Genomic DNA, 5,715 nt, shown 5'->3' on the forward strand with positions numbered 1-5,715 from the left:
CAGTATGTTCTGAGAACCTGAAATGATAACAAAGATATGCAAATGGAGAGGGTGCTTTGGATGAAAGCCAGGATATCCAATTTCACAATAGCCGAAAACAAATTGATGTACCCAGCAAACTACTCAGAGTAGCACTAGGAAATGTAACAGTGCCAAAACAAATTATATTAATGACCTTAGCGGTTGTTGAATTCTATTGGCCAACTTAGTGTTGGTTACATTTATCTGCTCTGGCACTTCACTTAATGCGCAAATCAACTTTTCTAGAAAAAAAAAACAAAAAAAATCGAGTGAAAAATCAATCTTCATAATTGCAAAAAAATTATATAATAATTTTTGCACCTGAGGAATGTTTTGTGATATTTCATATATCAAAAAGTAAAAAATGCAAATGCTTAAAATTGAAGGAAAAACGCAGAAGTTTACCATTTTAGGAAAAGAGTATTTTTTACTGCAAATCAAATATAGCAGTTCATAAAACAAGGTCTAATACATAGTAAGATTCACATTACTTCATCAGGAAGTTTTGTGAAAATGACTAATGCATAATGATTTTCAAGAATTTTATTTATATCAAGACAGGTTTTTAATAGATAATTTGTTAAATTCCACGATTCAGAGCGTAGGATAGATTATTTCAGAAGAAAGGAACAAGGAAAGGAAGTAAATAAGGAAGAGGGGAAGAAAAAATCTATGGAAGTATGGAAATATGATTATAAAGTCTAATTTATAACGTATGTACTTTATTCAATTATAAGTATATGTATAATTACTTGGCATCATTTTTACTTGAACTAAAAATTTGATTGGAAAGCTCTATTTAGAAGTTATTTTTCTATCCTTGCTGATGTTGGCAGCCTGTTTAATCATTGTGGAAGTCGAACGTTCTGGAGTAAAAAGGATGCAAATGAGAATGATTTTTTTAATCTTAAATCCAACTAAAAACATCCTTCAAGACTGATGAAAGATGCTGACTAAATTTAGATATTTGCTAATACAGATCTATATTTTTAAAGCAAATGTTTTACAAACTGAGGCCAAATTACAAAGTGTTTTTTTCCTTGGATAATTAACCTGACCTTTTATTAAAAATGAAAAACAAATAAATACAAACATAATTCTCAGGGATGCAGTTCAACTTTCGACATCAAGAAAACGTTTCTCCAAGTGATCTGCAACTGTGTCAACTTTTCCATCGCTCCCACTTTTGCAAAATAATTCGTATGTAAATTGTTGACAACTCCAACCCCTAAAAGCCTAGGGTTTCTTAAAAATTTATTGCACACTTGTTGCTCAGAAATTAGTCGTCCGGATGGGAGAACCTTGCAAATAGGTGAATAAAAATCAAGATCATGAAAACATTATGATTTTTCATGTGAGAAGGAAAAAGGTGACATCACTGAGAGCACCACTCTACATTTCACCTCACTTCATAATATTTTTTAATCAAAAAGTGTTTTGAAAGGATGTTGAAAGGATAAGGAAGCAGAATGCATTTACAATAGGACAGAAAATACCTGAAGGGAGCAGAGGCACAGGTTCATGCAATTCCTAAAAGAATTGGCCACTTATTCAAATGAAATATCTGTTCAAAAATTAGAAGACCATTCTTAATTTTAGGATGTTATTATTTTTGTCCCAGAATTCCTATGTTTCTTACTTTGTTAGCGCATTTTTTCAGATGATTTCTGATTTGAAAATTGCAAAAACAGAAATGACAGGAAATGGAGATCCCTTTTCTTCAACAAACAGGCAAACGTGAAAAGTGGTCTCCTCCTTCCACACGTGTGCCTTTTGATACTAGTTCAGTGTCAAATGGGCTTTGGCAAAACAATGCAAGTTTGAAAATTTAAAGTTTAGTTACGTAAAGAGCAACAGGTTAATACGTTATCACAAAGTATAAATATGAATATCGTCTGTGTAGGTTATCTTATGGCTGGAAGCTAGAGGATCACATATGTAATTAGACAGTAGTGTATCTGAAACAAAAACAAAATGAAAAAAAGACAAAAAACCTCTTCTCATCACAAGAGTCGTTCTTCAGAGAAGTGCTCTTGATGTACGTTAGGCAAATATGAAGAAAGCTTCTATCTGTAACAAATAACAGCTCACATTACCTCTTTAACCTAAGAAACACCAAAATATAAGCCCCCAAGTGACCCCTGGTTTAGGGGGAAAAAATGCTCTAAAAGGAAGATCTTGGAGCTGTCCATCAATTTCCAAGATACACATAAATCCTAAGCAGTGAGGCAATGTGCTCTCCGTCTTCATGCATAATACATACTAAATAGGTGAAGTAGTATGTAAAGTGAATTTTAATTGGTTATAATTGTCATTTCATTTAGTAAAGTATTGTCTGGAGACCAGGATATCAATTAGCACTGTACAGACTCTGTTACTTATGAAAATATGCATATAGAGAGATGATGTGCTCAAGCAATAGATATACTTTAATTAAGAAAATAGACAGTAAATTAAAGACCTTTAAAGTATCAATTAATTGCTATATAGCTAGGTTTTGAGTATCTACTTGGTATAGTCAAAATCACTGTCATCTGATATAAATGAACTAAGAAAACATGTTTTACCCATATATTTTTTTCTCTAGGCATTCACTTATACCATAAGAAAAAAATTCAACACTTGAAAAAAAGAAAAAAAAAAGAAATGTCTGATAATGGAGAAAATTTTCTCCTTTAATTTTAAACATCAATATGTATGCATTGCATGAAAACATAAGAAAACAATATTAAGTCAAGAGTCTCCCATGAAGATCTCTTTCATATGTCCTTCATTTCCTCAGAATTAATGGACGTTCAGGCATCAATAAGGTAGAAAAAAAGATGATTGATGTATTTCATTTTATTATTAAATTGTTGGTAACCAAGGCAGCTTTTCTTTTTTCCATGGGGATGAAGAGAGACCTGTCCCTTTTTAACCACTTGCTCTGAGTGACTTTTATACCCAATATCAGTGAGAAGAGAGGATGAATGTCACTTCTCTTCTCTTCCTCCTCCTGCTGATGCATACTCCCTCCTTTGATTGACAGCTACTAATAACCTTCCTGCCCTAAGTGCCATGGAGACACTTTATTAGGACAAACAGCCAAGGAAATCTAGGAATGGAGCCAAGTCTGCAGTGAGTTATTATCGGGCTTGTATTTATCTCAGCTTTGTAATTTTTTTCAGTGATATGCAAATCCTGAAATAGATCTTCTGCTGTTGAAGGACAGGTCCCTCTGTTAATTGATCCACTGAGATTCCCTCTACCCTCTTTTAGCTCTCAGCCTGGGAAACGTGCTACATGAAAGCAGCTCGGAGCTGTACACAGGACACAGAAATTCTCTACGCACTCCTTCCACAAGAACTTCCACACCGAAAATGAATTTCTGTTTCATAAAAAAACACGCTTCCTTCTCCAGATTATCTGTCCAGCAGATCAAACTGATTTATTTATTTGTTTATTAGTTTTGTAGGAAAAACACTTTCATATTATAACCAAATGTGATTTCAGGTGGGATTTACATTTTCTGTTGAAATACACAGAGCTCACGTATATTGTAAATATATTAAGACTAATTCAGGGAGAATCAACATTTATATTTTTTTAAGATGAGGAAAGAAATGTGGGAAAGACCATGAAGCAGAGAAATCTTTTTCCTCAGAGCACCTCCCTCTTTGCACAGTCAAAATGCAGGTGTACATTCCCACGCCTTTCCATTCTAAGAGCATTTGGTATTTGTTATTTTGTCTCTTCATAACCATTCGGGGGATGTGTGTCTGTATGCGCATGTGTGTCTCAAGAAGTTTACTAATAGGACATTAATAATAATGATAAGAATAACAGTAATGTCTATATTTCATCTATATCACCTTGATAGCTTATTTGGTACTTGAAATGTTTATGTAACCTGTGACAGCAGTATTTGAACAAAGACAAGGAAAAATGACGAACTAAAGAGCTAAATAGTGATTGGTATTCTTCACAATGCATGGCATAGAAAGTGCTGTGGACCCGGAATCAGAAAGACTTGATTTGGAGACTGAGCTCCACACCATATCCTCATTTTCAGTATTACAATAAAGGTGTGTGTGGAATTGCTCTGTGAAGTATCACTCCAAGGTAAGACACAAAAACAATAAAAATTAACCTATGTCATTGTAGGTCATATTTTCTACAGTCTGGTCAGATAAATATGCAGAATAGGCTGCATGTTTGGAGATTCATAGTACACATTAGCATATTAAATGCCTTGAGAAGTCTATCAACAACTATCTGTTCAAACAAGAGTATATAAAACCAATCTGCCCATGGAACACTCTTATCAAGTGTTATCTATTAATGATTCCTTAGATGGATAGAGAGCATATCCTATAAATTCAGCACTTGAACATTTAGCCATTTTCATTAACATAGGAAGCTATAAGCATGTTTCTGATTTAAGAGCTGTCTTCCCTTCCACACTGAGGCCACATACACACTAAAAAAAATTCCAGTGAGGGACACTGCAGAAAGACAAAGGATCATGAGAGATTACCACAAGGAACTATATGACAATACATGGACAACCTGCAAGAAATGGACAAATTCCTAGAAAAGCACAAACTTCTGAGACTGAACCAGGAAGAAATAGAAAATATAAACAGACCAACCACAAGCACTGAAACTGAAATTGTGATTAAAAATCTCTAAACAAACAAAAGCCCAGGACAAGACGGCTTCACAGGCGAATTCTATCAAACATTTAGAGAAGAGCTAACACCTATCCTTCTCAAACTCTTCCAAAATATAGCAGAGGGAGGAACACTTCCAAACTCATTCTATGAGGCCACCATCACCCTGATACCAAAACCAGACAAAGATGCCACAAAGAAAAGAAAACTACAGGCCAATATCACTGATGAACATAGATGCAAAAATCCTCAACAAAATAGTAGGAAACAGAATCCAACAGCACATTAAAAGGATCATACACCATGATCAAGTGGGATTTATCCCAGGAATGCAAGGATTCTTCAATATATGCAAATCAATCACTGTGATACACCATATTAAGAAATTGAAGGAGAAAAACCAAATGATCATCTCAATAGATGCAGAAAAATCTTTTGACAAAATTCAACACCCATTTATTATAAAAACCCTTCAGAAAGTAGGCATAGAGGGAACCTACCTCAACATAATAAAGACCATATATGACAAACCCACGGCCAACATTGTTTTCAATGGTGAAAAACTGAAACCATTTCCTCTAAGATCAGGAACAGGACAAGGTTGCCCACTCTCACCACTATTCCACATAGTTTTGGAAATTTTAGCCACAGCAATCAGAGAAGAAAAAGAAATAAAAGGAATCCAAATTGGAAAAGAAGAAGTAAATCTGTCAATGTTTGCAGATGACATGATACTATACATAGAGAATCCTAAAGATGCTACCAGAAAATTACTATACCTAATCAATGAATTTGGTAAAGTAGCAGGACACAAAATTAATGCACAGAAATCTCTTGCATTCCTATACACTAATGATGAAAAATCTGCAAGAGAAATTATGGAAACACTCCCATTTACCACTGCAACAAAAAGAATAAAATACCTAGGAATAGACCTACCTACGGAGACAAAATACCTGTATGCAGAAAACTATAAGACACTGATGAAAGAAATTAAAGATGATACAAACAGATGGAGAGATATATCATGTTCTTGGATTGA

Source organism: Physeter macrocephalus, chromosome 12 (assembly GCF_002837175.3).
Source record: "Physeter macrocephalus isolate SW-GA chromosome 12, ASM283717v5, whole genome shotgun sequence".
In the NCBI taxonomy this organism is placed as follows: Eukaryota; Metazoa; Chordata; class Mammalia; order Artiodactyla; family Physeteridae; genus Physeter; species Physeter macrocephalus.